The sequence below is a fragment of the Callospermophilus lateralis genome, chromosome 4 (genome assembly GCF_048772815.1).
Source record: "Callospermophilus lateralis isolate mCalLat2 chromosome 4, mCalLat2.hap1, whole genome shotgun sequence".
Taxonomy (NCBI): domain Eukaryota; kingdom Metazoa; phylum Chordata; class Mammalia; order Rodentia; family Sciuridae; genus Callospermophilus; species Callospermophilus lateralis.
The window spans coordinates 141300194-141320148 of record NC_135308.1 but is presented as its reverse complement, the minus strand read 5'-3'; positions in this window follow the sequence as shown (position 1 = coordinate 141320148).

Genomic DNA, 19955 nt, shown 5'->3' with positions numbered 1-19955 from the left:
TGATTCAGACCATCACGGGGACATTTCCTAGCTGAGTGACCACGTAAGTTTACAGTGCACATCTTCCTTATTGTTCTTAGGAAAAGTAAATGATTTTTGGTGTAAACCAGGTGAAGGTGCCCGCACAAGGCAAATGTGACAGAAATAATACTAGTTCTGAATGCTAGACGACCTATTGGCATAGAGTGTGGCTTTCCTGTGTCCCACACAAGGTATGGTCTAAAGGCAGAAGAGAATCACGTGGGGTATGAGATGAGACTTAGGTAGGGAGGAGCACCACAGGGAGCATGATATTTTGGAAATTCAGTTATTGAGGGAGATTTTGATCCAAATCCCAAGTTTTATAGCTACTTGGGTCCTTGGGGAAGTTGCATTGCAAACCCTCAATTTCCCACCTATGAAATGGGCACAATCATCTTTTCTTCATTAGGTTATCACAATAACTAGATCAATAAAACACTAGGCACAAAGCCTGGTACATAGTATGCATTCATTCGAGACTGGCTTCAAGGTTAATATTAGGAGACAGGACTCATTGCTCAAATAATGGAGGCAGTGTAGCTGAGCAGGGAAGAGTGGCCTCCTGCATTCCTGAGATGGAACCAAGTTAGTAATTATCCACTTTGCAAGGGCAGAGGCTAACCCTGCCCAAATTTCAGTGCTGATGATTCAACAAAGGTTGTTAGATTTGACACAAGGGCCCTTTCAAGCATACATAAGTTATTAATAATCTTGGATGCTAAGCTTGGAAACCCCATATTTTTCATTTTGCTTTGGACATTCCATCCTTTTGGTCAAAAAACAGTATATATATGAAGTTCTCATCTTTAGAAAATGACTTAAAAAAAACTTTTGAATCTAATCATGCAGACTTGGTAAAATCCTTGTTCTCCAGTTTGTTCAAAATTCATGGGAACAGCAAGCATCTCAATGTAACATCCTTGCCAAAATTGCTTAGACGGGTTTAAGTGGAATTGAATCACAAGGAAGCAATCAGATAAACCGAGAACATGGCCTATTCCACAACAGAACTGCTCCGGACTTTTCAAAAAAGTTGAAAAACAAAGCAAAACAAAGAAACAAACAAATAGAGGTAGATAGACACAGACTAAAAGACACTAAATATACCTGATAACTAAACCCAAGGCATGAACTTTGAATGAATATAAATAGCTTCCCCCACCCCCAAAGAATAAAACTGCAGTCATTTAATACACTTGGTACAACTGGGGACGTAGGAAAACATCCTTGGGTATTGTTCTGTTTTGTTTTCAGTACTGGGGATGGAACACAGGTCCTCATGCATTAGCCAGCCATCTCCCATGGAGTTATACTCCCAGCCCTTTTTCTTTCTTATTTTGAGACAAGAGTCTTGCTAAGTTGCCCACTCTGGCTTAGAACTTGTGATCCTCCTGCCTTAGCTTCCCTAGTAGCTGGGATTACAGAAGTACACCACTGTGTCTGTTTGACTTCCTTGTTTTTTAGGAGATTCAAGTATAATGTTAGGATTGCAATGTCATGATTTCTGTAATTTATTTCAAATGGTTCAATAAGAAATATGTAAAAGTGCAAATCTATGTCTGTACATATATAAATACAGATGTGTAAAGAGAAAGCCATTATTCTTTGGAATGTGGAAAGTATTAACTACAGGTTAATCTATATGAAAGGTTTATGAGTGTTTATTGAGAACTATTCTTTCAATTGTTCTATAGGTCTGAAAAATTTCAAATTAAAAAGTTGAAGAAGAAATTTCATAAAAGAAAACCAGCCAGCTCATGGGCATGTGTAGACTCTGCTGTGCTGTTAATCTCTAGAGGTTTAGGACTCCCTCCAGACATAAAAGGTGGTGAGTTACTCAAGCTCAGGGGCAATTCTCACATTAAGAAATGCTGAGGGTTAGGATATAGCTCAATTGGTAGAATGCTTGCATGCACAAGGCCCTGGGTTCAACCCAGCACCACCCTCCCCCCCAAAAAAGGAAAGAAATGCTGAGTTCTTGCTGGGTACAATACACACTTGTAATCCCAGCGGCTTTGGAGACTGAAGCAGGAGAGTCATAAGTTCAAAGCCAGCCACAGCAAAAGCGAGGCACTAAGCAACTCAGTGAGGCCCTGTCTCTAAATAAAACATAAAATAGGGCTCGGGATGAGGCTCAGTGGTGGAGTGCAGTGCCCCTGAGTTCAATCCCCAGTACCCGCCACCACCCCTATCCCCCCCCCCTGCAAAAAGAAAGAAATTCTGAGTTCTTTAGAGTCCTAAAGAAAGTGTGAATTAAGAGGTATGGACACAAGGCTTGCTAACATCATCATTGTCAACAACAATACCACCACAACAGCTTAACAGTAGTAAAACATTTGCATGTGCATTTGAGAGAGCAATCATTAAAAAAAGAGAAAAACCCAAAACAACAACAACAATAAACAACCCTCAACAAGTAAAAATCCCTTTTGTTTTCAACAGGCTTCTGTCCTGTTAAGCATCTGTGTAAGGTTAGGAATCTCAGCTGTTTATGTAAAGGGGAATCTGGATCCTGGGTAAAAAGAGTTCTGAAATTTTCACCTGAAATTTCTGGAGAGAAAAATGCCGCATATTTTTAAACTCCGTGTTAGATTAATTGTGCATCTCAGAGAAGGGATTTCTTTTCAAGAATGGGTTTCAGGACAGATGGTCCCGCATGGTCCTACTTGGAGCTCAGTTACCACGTTGAAGCAGTTTGAGATCTTAATGACTTGACTCCTTCGTCTCTACTGGTGTCAAATTTAAAACCGGCCACACAAAATGTTGGGGGTAAAAAGTAGTCCAGTAAACAAACTTATTAATAGAAGTGAAATCCCACAGGGAACATAGACACACATCAGTCAGTGGGGGTATTAAATTCCTGTGATAAGTTAACATGGATTAAGCAAAACTTTTTATAGTGCAAGTCCTTAGTATCAAATTTTGAAGCACAGCAACATCTAATAATATAATTATTTTTATTAACCATTTCTAATGGGTTGTAAATAATTCTGAAGGGATATGTTAAAGGAAAACATGGACTCACTCAGTGTATTGGGTGCATATTCTGTTTCTAATTGGGGAAAAAAACCACATGTGCCTTCCTGGAATCCACTCTACCTGCCAGGTAGACTTAAATTATTATAAGATGAATTACAATAACAGTTAGTGCTACACAAGAGTCGTTTGCAGATTAGACACCTGGAATAGCTTAGATGTTGTGGACATGAATAATATTACAGAAGCTGGGCATGGTGTCACATGCCTTTAATCCCAGAGACTCAGGAGGCTGAGGCATGTGGGGCTGTAAGTTCAAGACCAGCCTGGGCAACTTTGTGAGACCCTGTCTCAAATAAAATAAAATAAAAAGGGCTGGGATTGTAGCTTAGTGTTGGAGTACTTATCTAGCATGTGTGAAACTCTGGGTTCAATGCCCAGTATTGCACAAAATTAAAAACAAAACATAACAAAAATCCAGAAAATTATCAGATTTAGAACTGTTTTTGAATTTATTTAAAGTTTTCCCTCAATTTCTTCCTTGTAGAAAGGCTATGTGAAGGCTTGAAATAAATTTCTTAAGATTCGCATCTTAAAATTTCCAGGGTTGGAACTTTTCTGTTTTCTCAGGTTCCCACCTATGTCAGGATAGGTCAAGGGTTTCAGGTACCAGCACTAGAGTTAGATTCTTCAGTTAAAGTCCAGGCTCTGCCACTTGGTAGCTGTATGGTTAAGCAAAGCAAGTGACTGACATTTTTCCTAAACCCAGTTTCCACAGCTGTGAGTGAGGATAGTAATAGTATAACCCTTCTTTATTTAAAAAATACACACACACATACACACACAAACACACACGTGTGTGTTTTTTTGTGTGTGTATGTATATGTATGTGTGTGTGAGTGTGTGGGTATAATTTTTTTCTAAATGAAAATATGCAGATGAAGCACTTGGTGCAAAGCAAGTTCTCCCTAGATTTTAACTGCTTTATGGTAACTGTAATTATTATTACCATTAGGTTATCTGATCATTCCTAGCCTCTCCTACTCTGGGCAGGCTCATAGTGTTTTTATTCTCATTCCTCAATCAGGCAGATCCCTAATTTCACACTTAAAGCCTTTATCATCTAGCTTTGCACCTACAGTAATCAAAAGGATATTCTCATAAAGGCTAAAAAAAAAAAAAAAAAAAAAAAAATTCTACCTGTAGTATGAAAACTCAAATTTGGTACAGCAAAGGTGGTTTAAGTGTATTGGAGATTAACACATGGAAGTGCAAGTTGTTTAAAAAGGCAAATGTGTGAAATTGAGGGCTTCCTTTTTCCTGAATGAACATCTACATAGTAGATTTGATATGCATGTCTAGAATCTGGAATTCTAGAGTAGGAGAAGCATTTGGCTATAGGAACAGATAATGATCCCAGTAAAATCTCGAAAAGCCTCTTGACTCCCATTTACGTTCTGAATCCAACGAGGAGCCCACGAAAGAAGAAAAGATGCTCTTCAGAAAGCCCAGGGATGGGAGCCGAATTCATCTGTCTCTGCACTGTCTCCAGAGCACCCTGCATCCAGGCTGTGGGGGCGGGGTCCCGGAACCTCCTTGGGTTCTGTGTCAGGGTCCCCTTCGTTGCCTTCCAGCTGTGTGTCGATGGCACCCTTCCTCCCCCAGGTAACGCCACGCTCCCGAGGCCCCTGTGATCTGCAAAGCCTGGTGCTCCCTCGTCCCTTGCGTGAGCCCTGGCAGCCAGCTTCCCTTGCCCCAGTTTCACAGACAGGACACCTGAGTCATTTTTCTATTGTTAACAGACCAAAGTTACCCCGTGAGTCATTCTGAAGTCTTAGAACCGACTCCTAATTCTTGTTCCTGGCGTCACTCACAGAGCTGAATGCCATCAAAGGTTCAAGAGGAAGCTGGCCACTGAGGGGCTCAGAGAGGACCAACTTCGCACATGACCGACTCAAAAACAAGGATTAACTCTCTTGACACCTGCAGCCTGAAATAGAAAGTGGGGAAATGTATATGTGTAACATCATCATTATCATCAGACCAGAATTCTCAACCTCTCTCAAAATACTATGTAAATTCCCTGGTTCATGGCTTCTTCAGTACCAAGATTTTAAATAAACAAAAATCTCTTCTTTGCAGTGGAGACAATCCATTTTCTTCATCTTGTAACAGAGTCATTTATGTGAATTTGTACTTGAAAGGAAGCTAAATTTATTTTCTTCTTTTCACAAAAGAATCTCTAAAGTATCTGGCAGAGAGAGAGAGAGAGAGAGAGAGAGAGAGAGAGAGAGAGAGAGAAACCGAGCTCCCTCATGTAATAAAATTAGAAACCAAGCCATTCCAAACACAAGCTGTTCAGATTTAGTAAGATGATGCTTTTTATGTAGCATTTTCTGCATAGCTTTGAATTTCCTGACATTTTTCCTTTCCTTGTCTTTCTTTGCATCGCATGCCACTCTCCTCACTGACACTCCCAGCTGAGGAGGTGAGAGCCACAAGGTGGACCTACAGTAGTAATCCTGGATGGGGTCCTTCTGAAAGCAAGTTGCAGGTTTTGTACATTAAACTCTGTGATTTTTATCCTTCATTTCCGAGCTACAGGAGAAGAGGAAGTTTTGCAAAAACAGAAGTAGGAGTTCTTACAGAGATTCCAGGAACCCCCAAATCTGTCTTAAAATTATCACTGGCACCATCCCTCGATCCCTACCCGAGACCTTCTGAGTTGGAACTCCATCCCCAAAGATGGACCCTGGGAATCTGCATTTTAACAAGCTTCCCATGAGGTGCTTCTTAGTTCTATCCACTATGAACCGGAGCATCTGTGCTCTGGGTAGCCGAGGATGATCTCCAGGAGTCTCTCAATGTGTGTATAAAGTGTGACTCTGAGTACATGTGCATTTTTCTTTTTATGGCTACTGGCACAGACATACTGGGGACCAAGTTGACAACAGCTAACAAAACTTAAAATATATTCTCCCTATAAGCTAGCAAGTCTACTTTTAAATAAATACCAAATCTTGAACATATGAACATGATATGCTTAAGGACATTCTTTGGGGCATTGCTTATAATTGCAAACAAATTGGAAATAACCTAAGTGTCCACCAACAGGAGAATAAAGAAAATGTAGTATAACCAATGATAAATCACTGCCAAGTAATTACAAGGAATAACCTAATTCTACATGTCAATAATAGTGAAAATAATAACAGATAATACTTATATATTGTATACTTGTGCTGCTGTAAGGGCTTTGTATACATTGACAATAAAGTTGGATCTCAAAGTGCAATTTGGAGAGTTGGGATTTAGCTCAGAGGTAGAGCATTTGCCTAGCGTGTGAAGCCGGGGGTTCGAATCCCCACACTGCAAAACAAAACCATCAAAAATAATACTTATATGTGGTTTGTTGATACCTATAAGTGATAAAATCTTCGAACATAGTTTGCCAATAATTACAAAATTATCTGTAAGGGTGATCTAGGACGGCTCGAGGGAGGTTTTGTAAGACTGGGGCATTGTAGTCTACTTTAGCTTTATCAGATATGTGCTATTTGCAACATCTATAATGAACAAATGCTTACAGAGTACTCACAAATCCAGTCAGCCAAGCAAGACAGTGTGAAATCCACGAGTGCTTAGGGTCTAGGAAGGGAAAGAAACTGGGTAGGAGGATCAAGTTAAGGCAGAAAGGCGCGTGTGGGACTAGCAGGACTTAGACACGGAGGGAGGAACCTCGGAATCTACTGCCTGGGAGCAACTACAGATGCATCCCCTGAGGAAGAATGGTAGCTCCGGGGACCACAAATGAAGAAGCAAAGAGAGACACCCACATACACAGTGCAGCCAAGGTCCACCGCGGAGACCACTGAGAGACTCCTGTGACTTGGAGATGCCAGTCAGCCCTCTCCTAAGAGGAATTGGGAGGACATTGACCTAGGAGGATGTCTAGAAGTCTCATTTGGTTAAAGAACAATGACAAGCTGTGTAATTAGACATTATAGAGGAAACCAGTAGCTGAACTGCTCTTAAGTCTGATCAGCAAAGAAATTACGTTGTGAATTGCAAGTCAGCACGGTTTGAGGAGAAGGCCAGAAGTCGTCTTCTCAGAATTCATGATATCCCGGGAATAAAGGAGGCTGTGTGGTTTGACTAAAATTTTCCCAAAGGAAAACTCAAACTATGCAAAAAAAAAAAAAAAAAAAAAAAATCCTGTGTTGGGGATGGAACCCAGGAACCCAGGGCCTTGCTCCAGATACTCAGCAAATGCTCTACCGCTGAGCTACATCCCCAGGCCCCAAATATCCATGTTTGATTTAACTAAAGCAAATCTCTCTCCTTCCTACCTCCTGCCCCTCCCCCAGGGGAAAAAAACAGGAGTGGGAAAAAAATAGTTATGGCTATTCTAAGAATTCTCCTTACAACCAGATTTCAAATTTAGAGTTCTCATCTCCTACATATCTGTCCTCTTTGCCTGTAGGATTAAGTGTGACCTACAAGGATCTCCACTCTTGGTCACAATTTCCTTCTGCTCCTCACCCCACGAACCCCTACCCTTCATTTCTGTGATGTAAACTATTCCACATACTGCATTTTTTTTTTTTTTTTTTTTTTGGCCTGAAGTGACTTCTTTCTGACCCTGTTTTGCCTGGAAAAGCCCTAGCCTCCTTCAAGAGTTTCTCTGCCAGTTCTACCCTGAAAAAGCAGCAGTGCAGTAGCTTATGTTACCCCCACACGAATCCCCATGAAGGGCTTCCATGTCCTTGAGCCAAAGACCACTGGGAACTTACCTATACTCAACCATTACTCGTTGATCAAGGAGGAACAGGCGCCGTAAGACACTGTCACAGTAACAACATTAGAAAGAACCTATAATAAGACTTGGGCTTTGTGGGGGTGATTTGGGGAGGACCCAAGAAATCAAAGGTTTGCCCTAGACTGGGTACCATCAGAAAGCCAGGCAACTCTGATTGAGGATTTTAGAGGTGACACAGGGAAGTTGTTTTTGTTTGTGCATAAGTAAAGTTATAAATTATGCACTGTCCTGATTTTGTTTCATTATATCATACTTCAGAGTAAGCATGTCTGAGGTTGGCATTCTGTAATATTGTTTGTACTTGATCAAGAAACAAAATGCGATCGTCAGACCATCTATAATAATATTGAGGTCCAGCTGTGATTGTTTCTAGATGTCAAGCGTTGCTCTTGTCTTTCTCGGCAAGTAGTCATTCGACTGTGACGTTATTCACCTCTCCTATATGACTTCGCACGTTGCTTAATACAGCAGACGGTGGAGTTACGTCCTCTTATCCATTCCAACCAACCCTCTCACTGTGGAGCAGCTGTGGGATGTGTGGATGGGACTGACTCACCTCCAGGGCCAGGATGGGACCTGATTGGTTTAGAACAACCAGTGACTTGTTCAGGGATGGGTGTTGCAGGTGGATTCAGTGGAAACAGACAGTGAGATTTGCATTCAGGAGGTTTGATAGTGAAGTTCATAGGTTCATGTGAAGGAGAAAGAGAAGCCTATCGGGTAGAGAGAGAAACCAATCTGTCCTGTGATTGCAACAGAGGCCACCTATGATTCTCACTTGGGAGCTCTGGAGCTAGGGTGATCCTTCAGAGATGTCTGAATTGAGGTAGGGTCCGGCTCTTGCACTAATCCATAACCAGCCATCAGAAGCAGTTTCCTCTCATCAGAAGCAGTTTCCCATGGGCAGAACCCACGGGTCTGGCCGCTCCATTTGATCAGAGCAATGCCTGGAAGAACCTGGCTGGGAGCCATCAGCAACTAGCACTCCCAGAACAGATGAGAGAGTCTCGGTTCTGAAGACCTTCACTATTGATCCACACAGGTACCACAATGGATAAATATGAATAGGCTGCTTTCTCATCTTGTTGATAATTGTACTGTCTAGAGGACAGGGTTTTGGTGCTAATTCCTTTGTCTTAGTCTATGTGTGCTGCTCTAACAAAATGATTTAGACTGGGTAATTTATAAATAATAGAAATTTATCACTCATGGTTCTGGAGACTAGAAAGTCCAAGGTCAAAGTGCTAGCAGATTTGGTGTCTGGTGAGGGCCTGTTTCTCACACAGTACTTTCTTGCTGGTTCTTCCCATAGTGGAAGGGGTAAGGGGGTGCCCTCCAACCTCTTTTATAAGGGTACTAATCCCATTTATGAGGGTAGACCCCTCACGACTTAATCACTTTCTAAAAAGCTCCACCTCTTAATGCTATCGCATTGGGTATTAGGTTCCAACACATGAACTTGGGGGGTAGATAACAAGATTCAGACCACAGCACTGGCCAACAGGAGCACTTGGTAGGTGCTTTAGGAGACAGTGGCTATGACTTATTCAAACACGTGTCCCAAGGCTAAGCCAATTGGGACCCATATTCCTTGGGTATAGTGATTATTTCCGAGAGCCTGGAATTTATGATTATTATTATTATTGATGGTTGGTGGAATAGACACTTGCTAGACAAACATCAAGAAGGCATACAGTCCCAGTTTCTGGTTGGGAACACAACCAGCTTCCAGAGGATGAAAGAACTGAGAGAGTTGTGGAGAAACTGACGAAACAGCACACCGCTGCTAACCTGCATCAAAGAGGTGATTGTGCACATCTCTTCCCAATTCTGTCTTCAGCGACTTCCTATTGGTAACATGAGACAGATGTAATGAAAGTATTTACATCATGAAAATTAGCAAAATCAGCCAAGGCTTTCTTTTCTCCAGAGATTCGGGGAATTGTTACATACTTTCTAGCATACCACTGATGGCACCCTAATCAAACCATGCCTGAAGACTGATTTTTATCTCTGGGATTTTTCAGTTATACGAGTCAATGAATTATTGTATAAAGCATTTTGACTCCTAATGGCTGTGTATTGTATTTATCTGTCTGTGTATCCGTTTTCTCCAATGAGCTATCAGCTTCCTCAACATCAGGAGACATGTTTATCTTTGAATTTTCAAAGTCAGTACACACAGTCAGAACCCAACTTACATGGAATAAGTGAGGCATGGTGATCCCAAGAGGACTTGAACCGAAGAGGACTGAGCAAACATTGATAAGAGGGAAATGGGTGTTCAAGATGACTGAAAGCCCAGCTGTTGAAACTAGTCCAGTTCTTTGGGCATAGATGAGAAAAAGGAAACGGTACTGCTGAACACATATCTCTTCTCTTACACACACACACACACACACACACACACACACACACCCCTGGGGAGACACAGGAAATGTGAGCTGTGTTGTCACAGCCTTGATCTCCATTCTCTGCTCATCTGCTCATCCTTGGTGATCCTGGACGAGTTCTCTGATATCCCTAAGCCTCAGTTTCCTCATCTGTTAAGTGGGCAAAATAACGCCTTCCTCAGAGTGAGGATGAAGGGAACTTGTCTGGAGAGGAGGTGGCAGTCACCGTGGCCATTGTTCTTGGAGCAGATGTCCCTCTGTTATCGTTGCTCCTGTTGCTGTGAGGGTAACCCCGGTGGCATCCTTTCCTCCGTATTCTTTATTCTGGTTCATGAGTTTGGATAGGAAACAAGTGCGTCTTTATTTGTCCTCACCTCTCACTGGAATCTGCCATTTGCTTCTATGAAGAATGCAGGCAACAAGCCCCGGTGGGATTGGGCACACCTGTGGCTTTGTCACCATAGAAATCACAGGTCTTTTCTTGCCGCCTGGTAGTTCCTGCAGACATTTAAAAACCTTGCTTCTCCTGCCCTCTTTGAAAAGATGCTAGTTACTGGACCTTCAGATGATCTTATTTAATTCATTGATAAAAGAGTCCTGATATGACTTTACCATATTATTTAACTATTTGATAGCTATAACAATGTGCTTGGTTTCCTTTGAGCTTTTTTTTTTTCATTTAAAAACATAACTTCTTTATTTCAAAGGAAAAATAAAAGACCTCCCAACCCTTTCAAAAAAATCCAATTATAATAATCACAACTACAATTTTAAAAATCCTATCAGAAACCATAAGGAAACGCTGAGAGTTTGAGTATTACATTCTTTAAGCGTGCTGTTTGGATATTTTATTTTATTTTTAAGTTGGTATGAATATGTATACCAACTTAAAAGTGTGGTCAAGGGATTTCAAGGGATTCTGCTTAAAATTAAAGATGTAGACGGCTACTTTAAAACACTATAGTAGGACTGTCCAGGGCTCCTGTGGAGCATGAAGCTCTCACTTCCATATTATAGTGAAATTAAAGGGCCAAGTTCAAAAGTGATCAGACTTCTAGGTTTAGAACTTGGCTGAGAAAGCCAGGGAGATCCATTGCTGAGCTTTATGGGGCCCTTATTCTGAGAAGGGGATGACAGTGCAAAAATGTTGAAGACCCCTGCCCTGGGGCCACGTTGGCTGAAGACTCTTCCTAGGGTCCATCACTTCCCATTGTCCCATTCCTCAGGCACCTAGGCTGGCCAGCAGACCCTGAGACCAAGAAGGGGCAAAAGCAGCACACTCCAAGAGGGGGGTCAGCCTTGGCCCTGTCAAAGGGAGGGCTGGGGTCATTTGGACAAGGACTCGGATGGTCAGTGAAGCACAAGAAACACAAAAACTACCCCTATAACTGGTGGAGAGACCTGTGGCTTCTTAGCAGTTTCTCATTCCTATTGTCCCTGTCCCTTGAGGCCTCTGGGGTCAGGTCCAGTAAGTCTCCCCACTCCTCCTCTTCCACCCCCCTCATCTCCCTCTCCCTCTCTCGTCCCCCCCCCCATTTCATTCCAATTCCCTCCCCCCATTTCTCCAGGGAAGGATCAGTAGATAATTCTGAATTGGGTCCTGGGGCTGCCCGTGGCTCTTCTCCATGCCTGGCCTTGTGTTCCTGGCACCGAGAGCTGCTGGCCTGTCTGTCTTCACTCACACACACACACACACACACACACACACACACACACACTCCCCCCACCCCCATGTCTTTCTCTCCCTGACACACACTCTCACCTCAAAGAGATGATATTTATAATGCCTGGGGCCTTTCCAAATGCCAGGATTCATTTTGGGAGCACACTTGTGCCTCTTGGAACAGACTGAATTTTCCACCGACTCAGAGCTTCGAACTTCCTCCTGATGGCAGGGGAGGGAGTCTCTGGGGCATGGGTCATGTGTCTCTGAGCGATCAGCTTTCTGCTCCGAGGGTCCCAATCACCGAGCACTTGTTGAAGGACTCGCAGCCATATTTGGCCCTAGCAGCTTCTGCTGTGTGTTCTCAAGTGTGGCAGGGCGAGGGACAACTGGAGTGGAGAGGGCAGGTGTCAGTGAGAATGGACCCCACAGGGCTGACACCCACAGGCCCTCAGAAGTCGATCTGCTTCCTGGCCTGGAGGAGAAGAGGAAGGTATTAAAACCAGTGAATCCTTAAAAGGACAAATTACAGGTCTCACTCAATGTCTGAGAATTAATCTGAATTTGCTTTCCATTGGGAGTGGCACTGAAGGCTCTGATTAATCACGCTGGAATCGGGGCTGCCTTTGTGCATAGGTAGACTTGGGAAGTTGTTCAATCAGCTTTGTATTAACTGCTCCGTGAAATGTCCTTAATAGAGTTCACACTTTAAATTTTTTTTTTTTTTCCTGCAGTGCTAGAGATCCAATCCAGGGCCTTGGGCATGTTAGGCAAGCACTCAACCGCTGAGCTACACCTTCAGCCCCCTTAATAGAGTTCAAAGACATAGGCATTCCACTGTGGCCTCATAAACTCCTTCCAGTGAGAGCTGATACATTGGATTTGTTTCACACTAAAGTGGGAATATGTAACCTTAGATTGCTTCCTTTCTTGAAAGCAGTTTAAATTAAATAAGAAGTGTGTGTGTGTGTGTGTGTGTGTGTGTGTGTATGTGTGTGTGTGTGTGTGTGTCTGTGTAGAGACTGTACCTTCAGAGGGAGTTGGAAGAGCTGGCTCTGGTTACCTTTCAGGAAGTGATTGCTCCTGTGAATTATGGATTTCTCCCCCATGGGTTTCTAGCCCTCGGTTCGAACTGGACCTTATATGGATTAGCTCTCTTGGCCTATCATAGGAGAGCCTCTTTGGTGTGTAAGGTGGCAGGACTTGGAGGGAGGTCCTACAGGGGACTAGGCCCATTGCTCTGAGGATGATGTTTTACTGTCTTCCATGAATTTCATCAGCTGTTGTTTCAAACTGAAATTGAAATGCCCTTCCCTTCTTCTAACAGAAAACAAATCTTGGGAGAATTCTTTCTGACTGAGCACTTCCAAAGCCACCTTTCTTTAGATGGGATTTATTTGACCATCTGATGCTGATTTCTAGTCTGGGTACCATGGTTCCTGGGTGTGTTACTAAGCCAAAGGGCACGGTATGTCACATTTTCCACATAGAAATGTTATCTGATGTTAGCTGTTCCGTGAGCTCCTAGGTCAAAAGAGAGGTTCCATCAATGGAAAAATATCACTTCTGATTCTGGGTGTGCTGTACACATCAGTGACACTGGCCGCATTCATTAAGTAGCCTTAGGGTACATCTGTCACTTGCCACAGGGTCTGGGCAGGTGAAATGCAGTGACATTCACCTTCTATACGGCTCAGCTTTACAGCTTCCCATTCAAGATGTAGAGAACATGGAAGGCAAGAGTGAGTCTCAGGGCTCATAAATTAGAAATAATTACATCCTTGATCCTTGGTATAGTTAAGAGTTCATGTGATAAGCTATGAAAAGTACCTGGCATGACACTGGCCCCTAGTAGTCACTTGACTATTGTTTGTTTCTTTTTGTCAGTCATTAGGCATAGTTTCTTTTCTTCTTCTTCTTTTTTTGCATTTATACATTTAGGTCTGTAATCCTTTCTTTTTTCTTTTTTTTTTTTTTTGTGGTACTAGGAAATGAACCAAGGGTCTTGCACAACTTAGGCAAGTGCTCCACCACTGAGTTGCACACCCAGCCCTTTTTAATCTTTTCTCAAGAGACAGGGTCTTGCTAAATTGCCCAGGCTGGTCTTGAACTTTTGATCCTCCTGCTTCAGCCTCCTGAGTGGCTGGAATTATGGGTGGGCACCATAGTGCCCTGCTCTGTGATTCATTCTGAGTCCATTTTTCTGAAAGGTATAAGGTTCCTTGTTCAGATCTGTTCTTTTGCATGTGGCTCTCCAGTTGCCCCTGTACTGCTTGTGGAGGACACTCCCTTCTGTTGAGGAGACTGTCTTTTCTGCATGGGATTGCCTTTGCTCCTTCTTCAAAGATAAGTTGAATATTTATATTTATATTTGCGTGGGTCAATTTCTGGTCTCCGTATTCTGTTGCACTCTTCCATTGGCCAGTCGTTTCCCCCTAAACCAGGCTGTCTTGGTCACTGGAAAGCTGTTTAAAACCTTAAAGCCTCTACCCATAGGCAGGACTCCAGAAGAGACAGTGACTAGCCTCGGTCTGAGGGCATGTGCCTCAGCTCTGATCCTCTCTCTGCCGTGTGGACTAGAGTCTGTGACTCCTACTCTGTGAAGAAAGAACACCAGAGCTACCAGGCCAGGGGCAACCAGGCAATGGGAGGTCATGGTCTCTTTCTGTTTAGTGAGAATACTGAATTTGTTAAAAAATGCCTGCTTGGTCAGTCTCTGCTTTTCCTGGCTTGAAGGGTCTCATCAAAACCCTGAGCTATTGGCAATACAAGCTTAATGTATCCTAATAATATTCTTGCTTTTTACTGATCAGTCTGGACATGCCTCATGATGGTCCATTATAACTATAACTGACATGTATCCTCTGCTTTAGCAAGACGTTCTCAAACTGTGGTTCCTTACTAGCAGTATCGGTATCCCCAAGAAAGCTGTAAGAAATGGAATTCTAGAGCCTACCCAGACCTATAAATAGAACCTTTTGTGTATTAGCAAAAGAAAAAAAAAACAGATTAAATTCTCAACTTTGAGAACCACTACCTTTGAGTTTACAGATGGTTTCTCATTGATTTGGCAACAACATTCTTGCTTGCATCCTCTCGGGTGGTGCAAAGACCCCTCTTCATGATAGAGCTGAAAAAATGGAGGCTTAGAGATGCATTGGGAAGGGTCTGGAACCTGGCCCACTCTGAGCACTTGTGACCACTCTTTTCCTCTGTATTTCCGGTTCACCATAGGATGCCACATCTTGGCTGGCACCCTGGGATACTCAAGAGCACTCCCCACAGCCTCGAGAAAGAGAGTGTCCCTGGTCTGGGGTACTCTGCCAAGGCATGGCTGATTGACAGCCTGCCTCAGCTCATTATCTTCTCTGATCTATCTATCTATCTATCTATCTATCTATCTATCTATCTATCTATCCACCTCAATCCATGTTGTTTGCTCTCAAGGAGATACAGAAGTAAGTTGGTATCTGCTGGTGTGGTGGTGGGTTCTGGCTGCCAGACCATAGGTAGTGGCCTTCTGGTCGTTATAATTACTGGTTGTAGCATGCGCTCCTCATTCTGTGGAGTATGGGAGTGAGTGTGTGCATGCGTGCGCGCGCACACACACACACACACAATACCTCTATGCCTTCTTAATCTCAAAGAGCCTTCTGGACATATAAAGTTTACCTTATTTGAAAGTTTAATAAAGGCTGAAGTAATGGATGAAGTCCATTCAGACAGCTTTGTGTTTTAAAATAAGATTGAACTTTCCATCTTCTGGAAAACTTATTTCCAGGGATAAAAACTAAGTGGGCAAAGCAAGGTCTATTCCTCCCCACTGAATAGGAAGTAGTATTACACACATTAAGTGATGTCTTGAAGGGATTTATATTGCTTGAGAAAAGATTCCCTGGGGACCCAGGCTGCTCATGCTAAGACTGAACACGTGGTCAGCATGTGAACTGAGCAAGGCCATGGTAAAACTGGCAGAAAGCGAACCAGCAGGATTTGTGAGCTATTTGTTCCTGTAATAAACATCTCCTTTCTAATAAAATATTCTTTCCTCTCTTGTGACCTTGGACAGTCTATAAAGGACAATGTCCTTCATTTGTAACTATCTAGTCTCTTAAAAAACGTCTTGCCCTCACATATTACTGATGGGAATGTGGAATGGTGCAGCTGCCGTGGAAACCAGTTTGGCGGGTCCTCAGAAAGGCCCTGACACAATGTTATGTGTGTTCATGACCCAGAATATTAAAATTGAAAACATATGTTCACGCAGAAACTCCTGCATGAATTTATAGAAACATTATTCACAGTAGATACAGAGTAGAAACAAGTGTCCATTAGCTGAACAACAGATAGACAAAATGTGGTATCAACACAGAATGAAATATTATTCAGCCACAAAAAGGATAATGTTCTGATACATGCTAGAACTTGTATGAATGCTGAAAAATTGTTCTAAATGAAGAAAGTCAGAATCAAAGGACTGATTTTTGCATGATTCCGTTTATATAGAATGTGTAGAACATGCAAATCCATGAACAGAAAGTAGATTGTGGTGGCTAGGGTATTGTAGGAAAGGGGAGTGGGAAGAGGCTATTAATGGTATGGGTTTTAGAGGACACCAGGAAAAGAATAAGGAGCTGGATGGGCAAGCTCTGCACATTTCCTCACTCAACAGTATGTATATAGCACCTCTCATGGGCTCAGCCATGGCTGCAGTGGCACTAACACAAGAAAGACCGTGTCTCTGTCTTCCAGAAGCTCTAGGTAGCAGATGAGTTAAACCAACAATATAATTTGAAGTGATTCACCTGATGGAGGGATACAGAAGGGATTCTGGATGCACAGAGAATATGTGCAGTGGACGTGGGGAGAAGGCAATGCCTTCCCAGCATCATCCACAGGGACAAAGAGGCTGGTGAGGGTGGGTTTAGGGGCCACTGAGGAAATGGCTGGAGTTGCACTGATATCCTTAAGGAAAGGAGCTGTGGAGGTCTCTGCTCTCCCTTTTGTTAAGATTCTTTTTGGAATGTGCGCTGGGGTAAAATTTTTGAACGGTACTAAAGGGAACACAAGGAATAGAGATCTCTTGGACACTCTTTCTTTTACTTGTCCTCGCCAGGTGGAATTCTCTGCACATGGTTTTCCCTTTTAATAACTCAAATGTGTTCCCTTCAGCTTTGTTTTTGGGGAATTGGGTATTTTTGTTAGGTTTAGATCCTAGGGAGTTGGAATAAAATTTAAAGAATTAAATTTTATAAATTGAGTGTTTTCCATTTGCCCATTTCAGTTCAGTTTTGTTTGCTTCAACCAGCGCTATTATTGTATCTTCGTCTTGTGGCAGGTATTTGATGCCAACTCATTGATTGTAGTGATTTAAATTTTTTTTGTGTGTTGCTCTTTGTTTATTCCATCTTTCATTCAATAAATATTTCCTGAGAAATATTTGTAGAGAGTGCCTGTTCTCGGGAAGCTTTTTTAAAGGTTACAGAAGATAAGAGAGTATGGCGATTAATAGAAGAAGCCGGTAATGACCCGCAAGGGAGACCACTCAAGTATGTTCAAAGAAACAGCAAGAAGGCAAGGATGGCTGGAGCCTGGACAGGGGAGCTGTGAGTGGGCTGCCTTAACAAAGGACCACCCACTGGATTGTTGAAACAACAGAAGTATCTTTTTTTCCCACAGTTACAGACTAGAAGTCTGGGATCAATATATAGTAAGCATTGTTTCATCTGAGGCCTGTCTCCTTGGCTAGCAGAAGGCTGTCTTCTTCCTTTGTCTTCATATGGCCTATCCTCTATTGTGTCTGTGTTCCAATTTCTTCTTCTCACAAAGATAAAAGTTGAACTGGGCGTGGTGGTGTATGACTGTAATCCTGGTGACTCGGGAGGCTGAGGCGGGGGGATCACAAGTTCTAGGCCAGCCTCAGAAACTTAGTGAAATCCTGTCTCAAAATAAAAAAAATAAAAAGGGCTGGGAATGTTGCTCAGAGGTAGAGTGCCCCTGTGTTCCATTCCCAACAAATAAATAAATAAACAAACAAAGACCATAGTCTTATTGCACTGGGGTCCACTCATAAGACCCCTTTTTCCTTAATTTTCTCTTTAAAGACCCAATCTCCAAAGACCATCACCCTCTGAGATTCTGGGGGTTAGAACTCCAGCTTACAGATTTTAGAGGGGCATATGCAGCCCAAAATAGAGTTGGTAAGATCTGAGCATGTGTCCGATTTTGTAGGATTTTGTCAGCTAAAGTAAGGAGGTTTATATAAGTGTGATTAAGCCACTGGAAGGGTTTTAAATGGAATCTTTAGAACTGACTACTTTTGGGGAGCAAGGGGGTCCCTGGAGAGCCTCACAAAGAGGACTAAAGCCCCCTGACTGTAGACCTAGTGCAAACTTCTCTGTCAACCCAGGACCTGGTTGGACTCCCCTCATCCTGCGGATTGTCCCTCGTTTCCAACGGTTTGCACAGAAAGAAACCCACACATCCAGGGTAGCACGCCTCACTACTCCAAACAAGTTCTGAGAGTATAAAGGTCAGTTGTAAACACACATTTTGCAATCCCTTGAATCTATTTATGCCACAAAAATCTTCTAAACAGGGGGAATGGATCAAGTGCAAATAGCCACTGTTGACTTTCTGCGAGTACATTGTTGACTGCGACCTCCTCTGTAAGGAGACATTACTGCAGGCTAGTGGTTTTCTGTATTCATCAGTGGGCTTTGTTTTCCCATCTGGGTCCAAATCTCCAACCGTAAACAAAAGGGGAAATTTTGACTTGAGAAACATCTACTTTACTTTGTTAATAAGCAAAGCTGAAACTGGGAAAACGAATTTTGTTTTGTAAACACAGGAGAGTCCTTCAGGGAGTGTTCAGAGAACAGCACTTGCAAAAGGCTGAAAGGAACATGGTACCCCATGGTGCTAGAGTTTAAAAGTGTCTTGGAGGACTAGAAGCAGCAACTCTGTTTATTGGGCAAATGTGGCAAATATAAAAACCAAATTGGAAAAATAATTTATTATATTATTCATGATGGTTCTAGAAATATTATTCTATAATAAATATTTTGTTGTTCATTTTTTGAAAAAATACATTTTTAACAACAGAGTAGCACTAGCTGTGAACCGCCTGCTTCAGCAGAACTCTTTTGAGTTTCGAGAAAAATCTCTCTTTTCTTCTCCATGTATTTAAAGACAGTAGCAGAGTTAACATCTGAGTCACAAATAGTCCATGAAACAGATGACTCCTCATCCTGTGACTTGATGTTGCTATATCAAATAAAATTCTAAGCGAATCTCTTTTCTGTGTTTTTCAAAAGCTATTTCCCTTCTCTGGGTTGGTCTTCTGGTTCATGTGCCGAGGCAGGCTCTTGGCCTCCAGATGGCACATCATCTATATTTGGGGCTTGCATTCCTGTAGCTGTTGGAACGTGCTACCATTTCCTAATTTTAACACCGATATTCCACAAGGGTAAATCGCCATTGTGTTGCTGCAGAACAAAATCATCATGCTAATATGTCCTTATTTTTCATAGAGATTGAAAAAAACATTATACACACTTTGTTTTTATGGGTCACCTATCGATAAACGGGGAATCATTAACTTGATCATATTTACCAGCTTTCAGACTGGTCAGTTTTGATCCTGACTTTTATTGATGCCCCTTTCTGGGATGGGTTGGGCACTCTTTAGTACTTTCTTCTTGGTTTGTGGAAGTTCAGCAAGCCAGTTAACCTTGTAGGAGGAGGAGGCATGAAAAGTGGAGCCAGTTCCCCTTAGGCTAAATGCTTCATTTTGCCAGAATAATTTTTCCCCTAGGGTAAGATATTACTGTGTCATTCCAAATGCACTGGTTCTCTTAGGCCAAAGTGCTGCAGTGAGTTCATTGCTGAACTTTTCTAAGAAAACTGAGCATTAAATAAAGTTTAGGGGTAGTAGATTCAAGAAAGAAGCACTCTGCTTTGTTGTCAAACTGTAGTAGGAGACTTTATACTGGGTATAAAAGTAACTGCTCCCCCTTGCTTACGTTAGACAATATAAAGCAGTTTCTTATCTCCGTGCTGAATTTGAGCGTTCACCCTGGCA